This window comes from Crocodylus porosus, unplaced genomic scaffold (assembly GCF_001723895.1).
Source record: "Crocodylus porosus isolate Cpor-Errol unplaced genomic scaffold, CroPor_comp1, whole genome shotgun sequence".
Lineage (NCBI taxonomy): Eukaryota > Metazoa > Chordata > Crocodylia > Crocodylidae > Crocodylus > Crocodylus porosus.
Window position 1 is genome coordinate 15,369,113 of NW_017728911.1, and position 18,145 is coordinate 15,387,257.

An 18,145-nucleotide genomic window follows, 5' to 3' on the forward strand; every position below is an offset into this window, starting at 1 on the left:
CCCCCGGCCCCAGACGCTCCTTGCCCGGCGGCCTTCCACCCCGTGCGCCGGGCAGGGGCGGGTTTGTTGGGTGATGGCGGCCCCTCGGGGCTCAGCCTCTGGCCGGGGACGCGGGCGGGCGGGCTGCGCCAGGCCATTGTGCTGCGGCGTCCGGGGAGGGGGCGCCGGGCTGTGCCACGGGCCGCCGCTTCCCTGTCTGGCTGCTCCCTGCCGCGGGGCTGCAGAGACCCAGGAAGTGTTGGTTTTCCTCTTTCAAAGAGCTGAAGTTGCCGTTCGTGCCGGGAAGCGGAACCGTCTGACCTGGAGCGACGCCGCGGCCCCGGGCTGCCCTGTGCCGCCCGCCGGGGGGGCAGGGAGCAGTGTCCTGCTGGGGGGAGCCGGTAGGATAAGGTCCTGCCCACCTGCAGCACTTGGGTCCTGTCCACCCAGCCCTTGGAAAATGCTTTCCATTTTCCCCTGAAGAGAGTTTGATTGTTTTCTTTTAATTTGGTTTCCTGGTGGGGTGAGGGCTTGGGAGGTGGATGGGTGGAGTTGCTGATAAGACGCTTCCTCTTTCTCCTCTGGCACTTCTGAGCTCTGCAGCTGTAGCTTTCGGTCTTGGCAGCATTAGGCCAAAAACCCATGTTTTGCACTGGCTGTAGCAGAATAATGGTGAAGTGCGAGAACTTTGACGCAATCTGTAGGCAAAGCCAGGAAGTTCGTTTATAAGTTGACTTAAATGGAAAGTAAACTGGCATCGTGTGGCCCAAATAATAGACCATATCCAATGCTTTTATTTGGGCCAGAATAGTAACAATTGGACAGCTTTCATATTGAGGTTGTGTGTATGCAAATCTCAAGCTTTAATACCAGTCTAAAAACATTTTGAAATATTGTTCAAGGCTTTAGTAACTTTTTTTTTTTTTTTACTGCAAAAACAATACAAACAGAACAAAAAAAGAGTCTCTGCTCCAGTTGCAACAATGGTGCCTCCCTGTGTAATGATCTTAAATGTGAGGTATTCCAGATTTCTTAAATCAAAAGGTTTCTCTTGTTCTCCTAGATCACTTAAGCTTTTCAAAAAGATTTTGAAAATCCCACTGTTAGTATGTCTCAAAAATATTGACCTGTTTGTACAAAGTGTTTGCTAACTTCACTAATATGGTGAAAAGTTGAGATTTTATTTGTTGTTTAGGCAGCATCTCTTCCAAGAGTGTAAAGTCTTTACTATTTAAGCAATATTAAAGTGTTAAGTAAAATAAAGTAGTAAATAAAACTAATCTGAAGTATTAAAGACTTTATCTTTTGCGGAGAAGATTGCAGTAAAAATCCCATTTTAGCTTCAGATGCATTAAAGGTCTAAGGCTGTTGACATGTGTGTTAACATACTTGCATAACTGTTTATTGGAACAGGTCTTTAATTCTCAATATGGCAGGTTTTTTACCTGGTTTTTCCTTTAACAGTTTTTCTAAAATTGTTATATATCCTATTAGTAGTAGAGCTACAATTATTTTTTCAAATGTAATTATAAATTATAGTGAAAAAGTTGCAGAAGCATGAAGTGTAAAGGTTTTCATAGTATCAATGTGTGTTAAATGAACTGCCAGTGTGGGGTAGGAAATCAAGTTACTTGACATGTACATTATTTAGAAAAGCATTTAGAATGGATGTGTGTTAAATATCCAGTGACAGCAATTTTTGGGTTCCCTTATTGTGTTGTTACACTAGTAAAGTGGTGTAGGGCAAAACTAATTATTGAATTATTCTTATGATTCTTTGACATCACATTCTTCAGTTGTTCATAGGAAGATAAGCATATGAAAGATTAGGGCCTAAATATTAAAATCGTGCCACCTTTACTTAGCTGAGTGATGTGAATTACAGTTTATAATGAATCCAAGTAAATACAATATTTAGAGAACATGTTCCAGGTATATAGTTACAAGATTTCAATAATTAATAAGGACTTCCACTTCCTATAATTGAGAGAAATGGGAATACTTTGGATTTTTTTTTTAAAGGAGAAGCAAACTTGTCAGATTCTGGTATGTAGATTTGAGAATTTATTTTAAAGCCTCTCTCTCTCTCATGTTACAGTTTGAACAAAGTTTGGAAATTAGTTCTTTACATTAAGAGTTAGTATAAATATGTTTCAAAAAGTTGAGTTGATTCTCAAGTTTTTATTTTTTCTGTGAAGTACTTGGCTCGGGGAGCCGTTTGGTTATTTGCACTCATGCATTTGCTTTGCATATAAAGTAAATAGTGTTGTGGTGATGTTTTGGTTGGGGGGGGTGCTCTTTGTACCCATCTTGGGGCCAGGCATCTGGAACCTATGCTAGGACTGGCTTTTCTCAGCCTCCTGCTGGGGTATGGGCACAGCTTGCAGCCAGAGGGGAGCTACACTGGGGCAGGGCAGCTGGGGCCCATATTGATGCCACTGTTTCTCAACCTCCCTCTCTCCAGCTGCAGTGCAGACTTGGCTTCCAGACAGTGGGGAGCTGTACCAGGGCCAGGCTGCTGGAAGCTGTGTTGGCATTGCTGCCCCTTCACCCTGTGTGTCCCCATTCCCACTTCCTTGGTGTAGTATGGGTGCATCTGGTAGCTGCTCAGCCCCACCTCCGTTCCCCACCTGGCTGGAAGCTGCACCATGCTGTAGCTTGGGAGTAGGGGCAGAGAGAAGCAGCAGTGATGCAGACACAGCATCCAGCTCCCTGACCATAGGAGAGTTATGTTCTAGATGAGTGGCCTCCAAACATTTTTGATCGCGCACCCTATCAGTAAAAAAAAATGTTGAGCGTGCACCCCCAATATATGTATATTTATATAAATATAAATAGAAGTTCTAATATTTTCTTCCCACACCCCAGTGGATTGTCTTGTGTACCTTCTGAGGTGCACGCACCCCACTTTGGAGACCACTGCTCTAGATACAGCAGCTCCACAGGCCAGATCATGGGCCTCATGTTTCCAACCTCTGGCCTATGTAAATGGGACCTTGGTTAACCTAGCTTGGTCATGAGCCACTATTTAACTCTGTAATCAAGTTACTGTATTCCTTTTGGTGTTGTGCACTTCTGTGTGTGTTGCTTGGACTGCTGTGGGCATGTTTTGTAGCTTTTTGTGCAGCTGTAGACTTAGCCACTTCATGATTCTTTCCCACCGAATTGACAGAAAACTTGTCTTGGGCTTATGCAGGGAAATTTGGGGAGGGAGTGGAGTGCTAACAGCATTCAAGTGATGTAGCTGATGCTCTTAGTTCAGGGTAAGTGAATAGCCACCCCTAGTTAAAGTGGCACCCAAGATCTAAGCTATACTCCCAACCAGGGGTTAAAACAAACTTTGGAGTTTGAGATGGGGGTAAGGGTGAGGAGGAACAAGAAGCAACATTTAAGAGCCAGAGTTAACTCTTCAATGAAGAATATACCTACCCTATGAGGTTCACGGTGGAAAGAGTTGGGCAAGGCTCTTTGGGTAGATAAGACATCTTTTATTAGACCAGCTGAGTAGTTGGAAAAAAGATATCACATCTACCCAAGAACCTTGCCTGCCTATGTCCTTAGACCAACACGGCTACAACCAAAAGCCCAGCAACACGGTGGAAAGAGTGGTTTCTAAATCTGTAGCTGGACCAGAAACCTTAGAGAAGGATCCTGTGTGAAAATCTATAATTGTAGTACTCCCATACTTAGCTTTATTTTATTATCTTAATAATAAAGGAATGCTAACCATTTAAAATCTTTCAACTTTTTTAAGTTCAGTAAGCTCATACTTCATACTACTTTGCTATTTTTGTAGGTTTAAACCACATTCTTTTAAGCTTTCTTTTTCTTGTTTCTCTTTTCTATGAAAGACTACACAAACAAGGGAATCTTTTTTCTATGGAGAAAAAGAGGAGGGAAAAACTGGTTTTTATTCTTCAACTATTAATGATTTTATGTTTAAAAAAAAAAAAAAGTTGAAAAAGAGAGGGAGAAGTTGAAGGTGTTGTCCCATGTAAAATTGATGATCAGTCCTAGATGGTGTTGAGAAACATTTTCTTCATATATTTCCTAATTCTGTTAGTACAGTGACACATCCCACCTTACTACATGACTTCCAGCATTTAAAACGGAAAGGTGATTTCTCTAAAAAGTGTGTTCTATTTTTCAGAACTCTTTTTAACAGTAAGTGTAAAGAAGTTGCAAACAGTCTTTTGAAAACTTCACTTTAAATCCCAATGTTGGATTTGAATATTAAACTTTAAAATAGTACATATTTTTCACAAAGATTTATGTATTTCTTAGTGTGAAGGAACATTATCAACTTGAAATGTAGTCATTTGCAAATGTCAGTGGTAGCTACAGGTATTAAATCTGTTCCTGTATCCCTCTGATAGTTCTGGGGAATTTAAATCCTGTTTATTATTTGTATTCCTGTTGCCAAAGGAATAGCCTACAAACAGTGGAACTATTTACTGATACACTGAATATGAGCAGTGAAACTTCTCTTTAATCTGTTTTAATAATCTGCTTGTTGTAACACTACTAAGTAGAAAGAAATTTCCTTCCTAAAGTGTTTAAGGAGTGTTCTCCTAAGAGTTTTCTTATCTTTACTACTAAAGACGGATAGCAGCAACATAGTCTTTGATACTGAATTGTTTCCTTAGTCTTGACAGAAGTACAGCATGGTTACCAGTGCCAGGAGTTGATAACACAGACTTGCCAAACTCTTCATTCTTTCACCTTGATATCTCTTATGTATTTCATCTTGCTTAATGATGAGCAAATAATATATTCTTTGTAACCAAGTTAATATTTTCAAAAGATTATTTTCCAATTTGCTCAAACATACCTCAGTTCAATTTGTGCGAGTATCTCTAGTGATAAATTTGTTCTCTGTGCTGATGTTTACAAACCTGCCACTCAGTGAAGACTCTTGCAATGTGGCCCACTGTCCAGTAGGATTTATGCTGGGACTACTTCAAACAGCCAGTCAAGTCAGATTTCATAAAAACTTTGTTCTTTACAAACCTGGATTAGATTTAAATTTCTGTTTTAAAATACAAGACTAGTATATTGTTAAATAATCCATATAGGATCCAGTATGTAATAGGATACTGTTTGCAGCTCAGAAATAAAATACAAGCTCTTAAGAGCGATTTCTGACTATTCTAGGAAAGAGGTAAGGAATTTTTCTGGTTAGTCTTGAGAACTAAGAATTGCATGCGGAAGCGATAGAAAACTGATCATACCAGGCATAAACAATTAATTATTAAACAGTTTGATATCAGTATTAAGATACCTAGTTCTTGCATAACATTTTAATAGTCTCTGGTAATTCCAAAAAAAATTGTTTTTTATTTTTCTTTTTTCTTTACCTCACTGATATGCGATTTAGAAACTTCATGATCTGGGTCATCTCTAATTAGCGTTGCAGAGAGGGTTTGTCCTGATAACAGACCCAAGTGCCTTATTCTGAAGTAGGGAGACAGTAGTGTTATCAATGCCACTGCATCTCCTATGGGAGTATACAAGACCTTTATCTAAGTGACTGCGCAAAACTGCCCTTTTCCAGCTGCAGGCACACCCACATATCTGGTGCTACCATCTGTTTCAGTGAAACTGCTTGGCCTGAACTTTGTGTAACATCTTATAAACTTCCTGCATACTAGTCACACAAAGCAGTTTTTAATGAAGTGGTCCAGTTTATCTGATATACTTGTTCCCCATCTGATTGCTTACTTCATAATTTTAAATGATAACTTCATTTTCTTGGAAGGAGAATAAAATTGTATACTTGCAAAGTACCACAAACCCCCTACCTGCTTATTGTGGCACCGCCAATGAATCTTTGCTGATTGGGAAAGGCTAGCTTGGAAGTGGGGGAGGGGAAGGTTCTCAATTTAGACTCTACACTTGGACCAGGGATTATGTCTTCATATTGGATGTTCATTAATGAATGGCCAGTTCTGGTCCAGGCTTTTGAGCACTCTAGTAATATTAACACTGACTTTTGGAAATGTAAACTAACATTTATTGTGAAGCCTTGATATCTACTCTGTTTTTATATTCCCAATTCCTTAAAAACACTATAGGAAGACTATATTTGAGCTGGTGCATACTATAGGTGGTGCAGCTGTATTGTTTTTCATAGAAGAATGGTAACAGGAATACTTCCCTAGCAAACAGGATAGAAAACAATACCAACACAGGGAAAGTGCAGCCTTGTTTTGAAGTGCAGTACATACAAAAGTAACATAAGTAACTGGTTAGAAGCCTTTGTGTAGATGTTGTGGTAAAATATAGTAATACCAGTTCATAGCATGTACAATATGTGAATAACTGCTACTAGTTTAACAACATGATTTGGATATTGCTGTCTAACTGACAGTAATCATGAGACCTGTGAGAACCAGGTAGTCTACTTAGTTTGAGAAGTCATTGTGTTTAAAGGTCCTTGTTGAAGGTGTTGATATTTTGATTTGGCAAGGACTGTACTCATAAACACCTTTCAGATATCAAATGCAGGGAGATCTAAAGTGAGGTGAGGTGTATCATTGGGTAGACATTTTAATAATCAATTTTGCTTACAACTTTTTTTCAAGGGTATCTTATGAAAAATGGCTTATAGCGGTTGAGGGAACACATTATGAAGAAGAAAAGCTCCCTACCAGGTGCGGAGACTTATTGATTCTTTAGAAGCTATATTTATTAAAAGCACTAGACTATGTTATAAAATTTCTAGGCTCCTATCAGTGCCCTGCCTGTCACTGAAAATGAAGCAGTACCAGTATTATCTCCTTTTCTGTAAAGATGAGAGGTTTCACACCCCAGATGTGGAGTTGTTTTTAAATTGGGTAAATTAAAGTTCAAGTTGGGGTTCCAGTTAGCAATTCTAGTTGTAGAAGTGAGTAGTTAATTTTAGAAACTTCTGTTTTCCTTGGCATTGATGCTGTCTTTTAATGAAACTACCCACTTCCACTTCCCCCCCCATCCTGAGGCGCATATTTTTATTTTGTTAGTAAAATACAAAGCTACCCAGTGGCAACATGGGTGGGTGTGCCTCCAGCCTGCTGGATGAGAGCAAGTGCAGGGAGGGATTGGCATCTTCAAATGTTCAGCCTATTTTATTTAAGTTTTATAAATATTTAATTTATTTAATAAATATAAAAAGTAAAATCTAGCTGTTTGTTTTTGTTATCTGAAATTCATCCATCATTCTTGTCAGGCAATTTGCTAGTATATGCTATAACCATAGATACGTACTTAACTGTATAAATGCATTTTGGAGGTTGGGGGAAACTGAGTGGGGTTTAAAGCTAGGTATAAACTTAACGAAAGAACATACTTTTCCAACTTTTAATCGGTGGGCTAGTGTGAAGGTTATTTTGGTAGTGTCTTTAAATCTGATTCTTGGTAGAAGGCACCATGAAAACAAAAAGTTGTTTCTAAAAATAATTTAGAATATGGGTTTAAATTATTTGTGGCTCACACTAAGAACTGCACTTTAAAGGTGTACCCACATTGGATGAAGTATCATGTATTAAAATGAGCTTTATCATTGTGATGGGCCTACAGCCTTATATAGGAAGAGTCCACATTTGCTTAATAAGCCTCAAGTACCTGAAGACTTGAATCCAGCCCTACCATATCAAAAAGTTTTCCTCTGATATTTGACCTAAAGAAAATTGTTTTAAAAGCAAGGTTGGTGTTTCCTTGACATCTCATTCTGTCAGAGAATACAGGAGAATTTTTCACAGGCATAAATGGAAATGTCCAACTTGCACTTATGCTTCAAAATTATTCTGAGACCCTTCCGTTCTGTTGCCAGTGAAATCAGTAACACGAAATTCTCACTGACATCTGTACGAACAAGGGCTAGACCCTTAAGTCGAGTTGAAATAGTCTGGTAACTAATCCTGTTTCCAGTTCTCTCTAACAAGTCAGTAGTTTAGCTCAGTTACAGCCTGTTCTCTTCAAAGGCAGCTAGTATGATACAAGGTAATATACTAGAAAGTTTGGTGTAGGAAACCATTTTTGAATGATATAGGACCTATATCAGACCTAAGTACAGCTTGAGTGGTGGGGAAGGAGAGTGGTAAATCTGTTTGCACTCTTCAGAATAAACAGACTTTCCAAGAAGAATGTGTAGGGTGCTAAAATAGGGCAACTGTGGCATTGAATTGTCCCATGTGCATCCATATGTGCATATTATTTGGAAATTCTACTAGACACTGAAGCCTTGCTTACAGCAAGCGAGTTGGACTGCTATTGTGAAAGGGGAAAGTCCCTTTGTACTGCTTCTCTTTGAACTGCTGGTACAATACTTAATATTGTATCTATAATTAGAGACCTGCTTAATTTGCCATTTTACGGAAACACAGAACAGGGGGTTGCCTGCAAAATTGGGCATTGTCCAAAATCTGCCAAAAAAAAAAAAAATCCAACCCAAAAAACAACAAACTTACTAAAAATAAAATGCTGGTTCCTCTTCAGTGCTGTCTCCTATGTACATCCTCTCCGGACACTATTTTTGAGTTTGGGTAGCCAGTTACTGGTTCCAAAGTGGTCCTTCATAAGCAGGGATCCTGGTTTTCTCTGATTTAAAACTCCCCAAATCCATGATTAAAATTAAACGCCCCACCCCCTCCAGCTGCCGGGCCCTACGGGGCCAGGCATCCAGGTTCATCGACCCCTGCCCCCAACAAAAGGTGGTGGCTGCTACAGTGGACAAGAGCCCAGCTCCACCCCCTACTGCCTGCTGTGGGTGTGGGCAGGGCAGCTTCCTGCTGCTGTGCACCCTCCTAGTGGGGGACTGGTGCCCCCGAGATCTGTGTGCAGGGTGGCAGCAGGCATGGGCTGGAACTACAGAGAGCTCTTTGCAAAACTGCAAAATCTGCGGGCTTCTTTGCTAAAATGAGAAATCCACGATTTGTTCTGGTAAAGGCCTGGAAAAGCGCAGGCTCAGGGGTGATCTGATGGCCACCTATAAGTTTATCAGGGGTGACCACCAGGATCTGGGGGAACATGTGTTCACCAGAGTGCCCCAAGGGATGACGAGGTCGAACGGTCACAAACTCCTGCAAGACCGTTTCAGGCTGGACATAAGGAAGAATTTCTTTACTGTCCGAGCCCCCAAGGTCTGGAACAGCCTGCCATTGGAGGTGGTTCAAGCACCTACATTGAACACCTTCAAGAGTAAATTGGATGCTTATCTTGCTGGGATCCTATGACCCCAGCTGACTTCCTGCCCTTTGGGCAGGGGGCTGGACTCGATGATCTCCCGAGGTCCCTTCCAGCCCTAATGTCTATGAAAATCTATGAAAAGGAGGAAATCCACGATTTTCTCCCTTTCTCTGTGGGAAATGGAAAACCTGGATCCCTGCTCGTAACATTCACAATTGGTATCAGAGGGAAGATTACATCATTTTGGTCAATTTCATTCTATAAACAGCAAAAACAGGTATAGGATATTTTCTTCCAGCTACAGCATGGGAAAGCTCTGATCAGCAGAAGTACTTGAACCATCTTGTTTTCATTATTGAAAAGTCTGCATCATATTTGTTTACTATAATTTCCTATTCAAAAAGATTTTGGAACTACTATAAATATTTTGAGAGCTTAGGTCCTGCCTCAGTAGAAGGCATCTGCCTGATATCTCAAGGTGTGCCTTTTCTTGACCACCCAAATAACATATGGCCGTGGGGGCCAACTTTTTTTTAGGTGTACCACAAATTAAGCCCTAGACCCTCCACAAGTATCATCCTGATCCCATTTCTGCTCCCAGTCTGCCTTCTGCTCCGTGCCCTATGCTCCCTACCCATTTGCTTATCTGCTCCCTGGCTGATAGATTGCTCTCCTTTCTGTTCCCAGCCCTGTCTGTCCCTGTATTTCCTGTTCTTTTCCTGACCACCTGCGTGTTGCATGATTTTTTTTTTTTTTTTTTATTCAAATCGTATTCTTTAAGATGATGTTTTGAAAAAGATATATAGCATTATAGCTCTGTATCTAAAAGATTATTTTATTTTAAGATACATTAGAGTTCAAAGTTATCAACTCAGAATAGAGAGAACTTCTAATTATATATAATTTGAGACAATAAATTCATGTAACCTTTTTATAAAAGTTCTGTAAATAGGTCACAACAGACCTTGGACTAATTAGGGGCCCAATCTCTTGGGGTTCCCAGAGGCTCCTCTATAGATTTAGTAAAGATTAAAGAAAACCACTCTACCCAATGGAACTTGGTGCTCAGTCTAGAAGATGCCATTAAGAATCTTTTTGATGCTTAATTTCAGTTCTCAAACTGCGGATTTATGACTGCAGAGATAACATCCTTGTTAACAGTAGTATATTGAGATGAGGCAACACACTCTGATTACCTACCCATCAACAGTTTATGTACATTAAATCAAGTCTTTCTGGCCAGTGATTTAAATCGATTTGTTTTAGATCAAATCCACCCTGGCTGCAGATTGGCCAACCTTGACATGTGACACCTGTTACAGTGTCTGGTAACCAATGAAGGAGACTGCTAGTGAGCTTTAACCTAAGTGTAAATTCAGAAAAGAATAAAGTGTACTTTGCTGCTTTTTTGATCATTACTTAAATTTTAAAAGGACGAAGCACTATCATATTGTCATTCACATCATTGATGAATCCAAGTGATGAAGTTTGAAAGCATTGATTGACTCATATCAATTCTGATGTAGGTTGTTGGGCACTAGGATCAGACCTCATTGAGATGATTCTTTCAATTTAATGCCATCTTACATTTGAAGTTCCTAACATGTTCATCTTCTCTAAAGGTTAATGTTGCATAACTCAGTTCTGAATCATCTGGTTTCCAAGGAAGATTACTGAAGCTTTGGCATGGGGGGGGGAGGGAGAAACCTGATTTCCCTTCATAAAGGCATCATTCCATTACCGTGGAGACAAATTAATACATTGAATATGCATAATTCTTGAAGATCCTTATCCAAATCTTCTTAAAATTTCAGTATAATATATTCAATAGTAGACCAGAAATTAACGAAAACTTTCTGAGAGTCCTATGTGGGAATGCCATACTTTTGCTTGAAGGGCTTGAAGTTCAGGGGCAGTAAGAGTTAGTTTAGGTATTGGTATTCTCCATAAAACAGATGATAAAAAGAATGCAGACATCAAAAACCTCAGATTTACAGAGGTGCATTTTGATGAAGCTCTGACCCTTTCCAGATGGGCCAACTGAGCCCCCAGAGTTGCACTTATTTTTGGCTGTTGCCCCTTTTTTGTCATTAGTTGTAATGACTGGCTTGCATTGCAGTTATAAATTCCTTGTTGCTCAAAACTGTTAGTTATACAGTTTCTAAAAGTTACTGATTGTTAATGACTGTTTCTAGTGAAGTGTTTCTTTTATTGTGGTTGTCATATAAAAACTCATTGCAGGAACTTATCTTCCAGGGAAAAGTTTACTGAGATAACACACAATGACTGATATACAAATTGGCCATAACTAGATATAAAAGTGAAAATGGATATAATGAAAACAAAAATAAGAATACAAATCAAACCTGAAAATTCAGAAAAAAATCCATATAAAAACAAAATTAACAAAGATCAAAACCCATAGCCTAGAATTCAAAGGATTCATTTCTTTGTTTAAATGCAGCTTCTCTAAAAGGTTTTCTGATGTCAGAAAGTGATGTTTTGAGACAGGAAAACTCAAATAGTGCTTGGAGGCAGGCATATGATGCCTTTCATTTCCATCCTTGCTGACTGTGGATGTGTAGCCAGCCACTCTGCTCAAAGTGATGGATGCAGGTGCTTCACAACTTTGTAGTTTACAGCTTCATTTATCAGACTATGCCTAAATAGAGTCAGATACAAGAGATGAGAGTTTACTGTTAAGCTTCTAGGAGAAGCTCTGGTGAAAGTTCAGCTTGTTGGGAAAGAGAAAGATACTGGGATTACTTATGCCATTGAGAGATGGGTTGTATCTTTTTCATTTGCTTTCTGGCTGTTGGATGTCTGATAAACATGCAGCTCTGGAATGGTGCTTCCTTACTGTTGCAAAGTAGGAAATTGCCTCCCTCTCCACACGAAGGTATGCAGGTTAGAAATCCAGAGTGTTGGATGACTAGCAGTTACAAATGCTCCTTTAGTGCAGATGAAGCAGGCAAAGGTGTGAGTCTGTGTCGTCTGGGACCCTTAACTTCTGTCTAGAAGCCATGTAGTCATTGATGGGAATCAAGGGGCTTCATAGAGCAGCAATATTTCCATCTTCCATACTAATTTCTTCAACCTTCAACTAATCTCTTTGGTGTCCTTTCACTGGGACCTGATTCTTTAAGACGTTCTTCTTCTGTTGACTTTCCTGTTTCACTGCTGCTAGTCTTGTAGCACTGATAGGATGCTGCCCTCCAGATGCCTTGAAGGAATTTAAGTTCTGTGATGTGGGTCTGCCCCTCTGAGTTCCAAGCACGCTAGTTGTTGAGAGGCCAGGTGGTTTGGACTTCCTTCAGCTGAAAGCTTAACCTAGTAGCTTTGAAAACTCCCCTCCCCTTCATCTTTCTCTCCCTCTTTCTTGCTCGCTTGCTCTCTCTTCCTTCCCCCCCCCCTTCCCAATGAAGACCATCATGCATTTCAAAGGAAAAAAGTCATTGGAGCTTTATAAAGCTCATAGAAAAATCACCAATTTTTATTTCATCTCCATTAGTTCCCTAGGCAATTCTAAGAGGACTGTGTTCAAATGACTGTAATTGTATTGCAAATTGTATTGGCCTAAGTCTGGAAGGCTGTGTTAAGGCTCATGATCTTAAGCAGAACTGCCTCTGTTGCCTCAGGGCTGTAGTCATAGGACATATGTCAAGCAGACACAAGTCCCTCCTTTCATATATTTATAAAGCAAGGCTGCTTGGATTTGGTCTTAAAAATCCAAGCTGTCTTTGTGTTCTCAATCCTGAAGAAGCTGTTTTTAAAATAAAGGAAATGTATTGTTCCCCCTGTCCTTCCAAAGCTGGCTTTGGGATGTAGTTTATTGGGGCTGACCGCCCTTTTTCAGATGGTTTTGATAAGTTACCAGAACAAAGCTTTTTTTTCTTTCTTAAGGAAGTGTATTTCTTCCTCCCCCCCCCTTTTTTTGTAAAACAAATGTTGACAATATTACTGGCCTTACTCTGATATTTTCTTTTGAGATGTCCTTTGAACTGTTTCTTCTTCAAAAGTGGAAGTCTTCTGAAACGGATATTTAATTATGAGAAAGATGGCTACTTCCCTGAAGCTATGATATGGCAAGATTGTCTCTCTTCCTTTCATCTTGGGTGAAAAAACCCCAGAGGTGATTGATTTCTCACTGTAGCTATAGAAACATCTTGAATGCGGAATAAAACTATCACTTGACTTTGAAAACTGGCATATTTTTCTTTAGGAATTCCTGCTGCCCCTCTAATGATCTGACCACGATGTTTCCAGATATGTCAGGTCTTATGTTGGCATGTGTGATTTGGAGAAGAAGTGCTTATTCTTATTGCTTCTAACTTCTGCATCAAAAACTTTCTAGGTAGTTGAGATCTAGAAGTGTACAAATACCAACAGACCCTTCTTATGCCTGAAGAAAGGGTGCTTGTTCTTTGCAAGCTTTCAGACACAATTTTTCCAACTATTTAGTTGGTTTAATAAAAGATACCACATCTACCCAAAGAACCTTGTCTGCCTCTAATCACACAAGATGTCTTTGGAGGGGATATATAACTATAGACCCTTCTTCTCTCACTTGAGACCTTTGTGGAATTGTTACCTTACGTTTCTCTACTTCTAACAATTGAGGGAGAAGTGCATTCTGCCACTCCCTGTTGCTTTAATTTCCTGAGGACGTTTCACTCAACAAAAAGTCATCAGTTGCCATTCCAATGAATACAAAAGCATGACTATAATGCTTATTTTCTTACGTTCACCAAAAACCTGTTAATCACAAAGCCTGCTTTCCAAAACTTTGGAGAGGTGCAAGTTTTGAATCATAAGAACTGGGAGGCCTATGCAGCACTTACAAATGACTGCCTAGAGACATAATCACCTTTGTACTGTCAGAACTTGAAGATGTAAGGGTTCTGGGAGAACCCTGCCCCCCCCACACACACGCACACCTGTCTTATCCTATCAATGTCTTGTTTAAAATCTCATTTTTTAAAAAATGAAAATGATCTAAACTTCAGTGATATTAATTGTTTTAATATCCTAGTTGGTCACATAGTTAATGGTCAATTTGTAGGTAGGTCAGAAATATGTTTATATTTAATGATAGAAAACCAAACGGGAGAGAGTAAATACTCAGTCATTCTCTTGTGGTGTGACTGTAAGTCCTCTTCTAGCTTGGACAATCTGTTAGCCCCTTTTATTGGCAGTAATTTGTACAGTATTTGTGATGAGGGAAACCAGCATGATCTGAAGTCATCTTTTCCTTAGCTGAAAATATACACAATTTTTAGCATACAGTAACTCGAGCACTTAATATTCATTTTTAAACTATCATGTGCCTAAATTTCTCAAATTCTCTTTCACAGACTGGTATCAGACAACTTAATGTTCAAGTTACACAGGTGTGTTGGTATTTTACTTGTAAGATGTCTTGTAGCTCCACAGTTGATTTTTTTTGCATATTTTAAAGTACCTTTAAGCAACTTCTAATGCTACATTATTTATAATGTTTTATCATGTGTACTTCATAAAGGTGAATGTTTGCTTTCCTGCTTCATCAGTTTGGTAGTACTTCAGGCAACTGATTTAAGCATTTTAGTTTAAAAAAACAAACAAACAAGCAAACAAAAAACAGTTCCTGTTCCACCTTAAATGAGGAGTACATTCTTTTTTACAGGAGTTGTCTCTTCTAGGTCAGGTAGCTTATTACTTTAATTATCATCCTTTTCCTTCAATTCATCATGCAAAGAGTGCCTGAGAAGCTGATGTATTCTTTCATCCCAGCAGCTTGTCAGGTGTTCTGAATATCCTATAAGAGTATTAATTCTCAAAACTTCTTGACTCATGCACCCTTTTAAAAATCTGTTAAATTCTTGTGTCCCACTTGGATTCTGTATTATGGATATTAGAGTAACACTTTGCTACAGCCGCACTAACTTCAGCAGCACATGAAATTATATTTTTAAAACTTTTTCCTCTATTTGTAGTCTCTTTATTCTGCTTTTCTATTCTACCATATCTTGTAAAAGTTTGCTGTGTAGTCCAGTTTTTGAAATGTGGCTTTTTATAATGGTTGTCTCTGCTGCTGGACTGTTTTACCTGACTGAGTGAAATAGAAGGCTTGCTTATGTGGCTGCCTCTGGAATTTGAGTCCTACTTCACAATTGTAAAGGAGTGAATGGCTAATAGTAGGAGTCTTACAGCTTAGAGACTTGGTCAGCATCCACAGTACCACTCTTTTTTTGCAACATCTTGAATTTAAATCAGATCATTGGCCATTAAAATGGATTATTATAATTCACAGATTTCTTCAGGAATGCCAAGGCTTCACATTTAACCGGACTTATTTCTTCCACTTTTGAGAATTTCTTAACTTGGAAAGGGCCTGAGTTCAAGAATAGGTCTCTTCACTGGACCATGTCAACACACACGCGTGTGTGTTCGCGCATGCATGAATATGGATATGCATTGTATTTACTCAATTCCAAGACAAGCATTTTTTTTCCCCATTCAATGTAAGGGACACAAAGCCTAGTTTTAGAATTGTGTGCGGAACTGCTCTGGAGCTGCAGAGAACGGTAGCGTGTTCAGCAGATCTGGGTGCAGAAAGAGTCCGGAGCTGCTCCTGCCCCTTACTGCAGGGAGCAGCCTTGTAGGAAGCTAGACTCAGCTGGGGACAGTGGCACTGGTGCTCAGGTTCCTCCTTCCAGGACCTCCTCCCTAACCACTTCCCTCCTTCCGCTTCCCCCTGCTGGCAGGAGGAAACTGCGCCGCTGCTGTCCTCAGTTGGCATGGGCACAGGGGAGCCCCAAAGCTGATCCTGACCCACTCATGGCCTGCAAGGACCAGCTGTGCAGGGAGGCTATATATATGTATGTATGTATATACTTGTGTGTTCGTGTGTATTTTTCTTCTAGTAGAATGCATAGCTGTGGTAATTCTCCCTAGCCACCTCTGTCACCTGTTCCCTTCAGTGATAGACTGTTTAAAAACAAGTTCAGCATAAATAGAAACTAGCATTAATACTTTCTCTTTTATGTTGGCAGGTGGAAATTAGTTGGCATACCTCTACAGTAGCGTAAATGCTTTGAATTTTTCAAGAGATTGCGGCAGGTAGCCAGGAAATAGTTGTTATGTTCTATTTCTTTAGAGTTTTGATTTGGGGAATAAAAATGGTCTTTTATGCATAAGGGATGTTAATAAGGAACAGATATGAAATGTCCATGATTTAGGATAGTCTTCCATAACCTAATCTTGCCTTTATACTGATTAAGTTTAGGAATGTAACTACTGGTTAAAGATCCTAAAGAATCAGTAGTTAACTGGAGAGAAAGGAGAGTACTTCTGAAATTAATTCTGCTTAGTTGAAGTTATAAGAGGAACATAATTGTACATGCAAGCAAATACATTGCAACACATATTGAAGTACAGTAAAATCCGTTATCCAGCATGTGGGGAATGCCGGGTGCCAGTTATGCAAAAATTACAGATATCTAAAAATACTGGAGGGGTGAGGTGAAGGCTTGCATGTGGCAGTGCAGGGTGGTGGATGGCAGCAGCGCGGAATGGTTGCATATGGCTTGCACATGGTGGTGGTGCAGGATGGTGGTGGTGGCAGTGGCATGGTGACAGTTAGTAGAGTATTCTGGCTAGTAGAATGCCAGATAACAGGGATTTTTACTGTAATACAATCACCAACACTTCAAAGAAGGCATGGAGAATCTTGAAAGGGTCCAAAGAAGGGCCACAAGAATGAATAAGGGCCTGGAGGGCAAACTTTATGAGGAAAGACTAATGCATCTGAGACTGTTCAGCCTGAGAAAGAGAAGAATGAAGGAGGACTTGGTGGCTGTCTGTAAGTATGTAAGGGGTAAATATCAGGAGCTGGGAGAAACTGTTCACCAGGGTGCCCTAAGGGAGGACAAGGAGCAATAGCCATAAACTGTAGAAGATGGTTTCAGATTGGATGCAAGGACAAACTTCTTTACATTAAGGGTGACCAGAATCTGCTATAGACTTCCCAAGGAGGGGATGCAGTCCCCAACCTTGGGAGTCCTCAAGAGGAGACTGGACTGACACCTTGCTGGGATCATTTGATCTTAACAGTATTCCTGCCTGGAGCAGGGAAGTTGGACTTAACGATCTTTTGAGGTCCTTTCCAGCCCTTAATTTCTATGATTCTATGAACATTCCTGCTTCAGTATGGTAGGATAGTATGCAGAGAAAAGCCATATATTGGACCTGAGTTTGGGTACCTATTACTTTATTATGGTTGAGGAGGGAGAAAAATCTTTTGCTTTGCTGGCCACCTGATAGGCACCCTTTGCATGTGTACATGACTTAATTCTCAACTTCTGTCATATAACAGCATGCATAGGCATTTTTATATATAAATGTAAATAAATATAGGCTTTGGTTGCAGAGAACAATACTTCTTTTTCTCTCTTGTTTTGGAGAAGGTAAAACAGCATGTAGCATCCATCCCCTGCAGCAGGGCAGTGTTCAGAGACCCGAGAAAAACATTTTAAGATCCTCAAGCTATCTTTTATGGGATCCTGTCAAACTTGAGTTAACTGAAATTATGAAATCATTCCTCTGTCATGATGAAACAAACCTTGCCACCTTCTGATCCTAACACAAAGTTTGCTGCATTAGCCATTGCTTTTGGCCAACCAATATTTACTTTAAAAAATGCATATGTTACTCTTTTTCTGGAAGAGTGTAAAATAGAAGAGAATAGAAAAATAGAAAAGTTAATTCAAAGGACAGGAGTTGGATCAGTTTACAGTGGTGGTCTGGTTTAAGTTCCAAAATCTTAAAATTTACATAGCAAATTTTAAAATGAATTTTAAGTTTTGAAATGTTTTATTTTGAGGGTGCACAGAAAATACCTTACTTCTGTACCCACTTGGGAAGAATTTTGAACTTCTCTTGAATTCAGCTGTGGGTAGAAGATGAGCAGAAACCCTCATGCTTGATTGTTCATTTCCGGAAAATTTAAAACAAATAATTA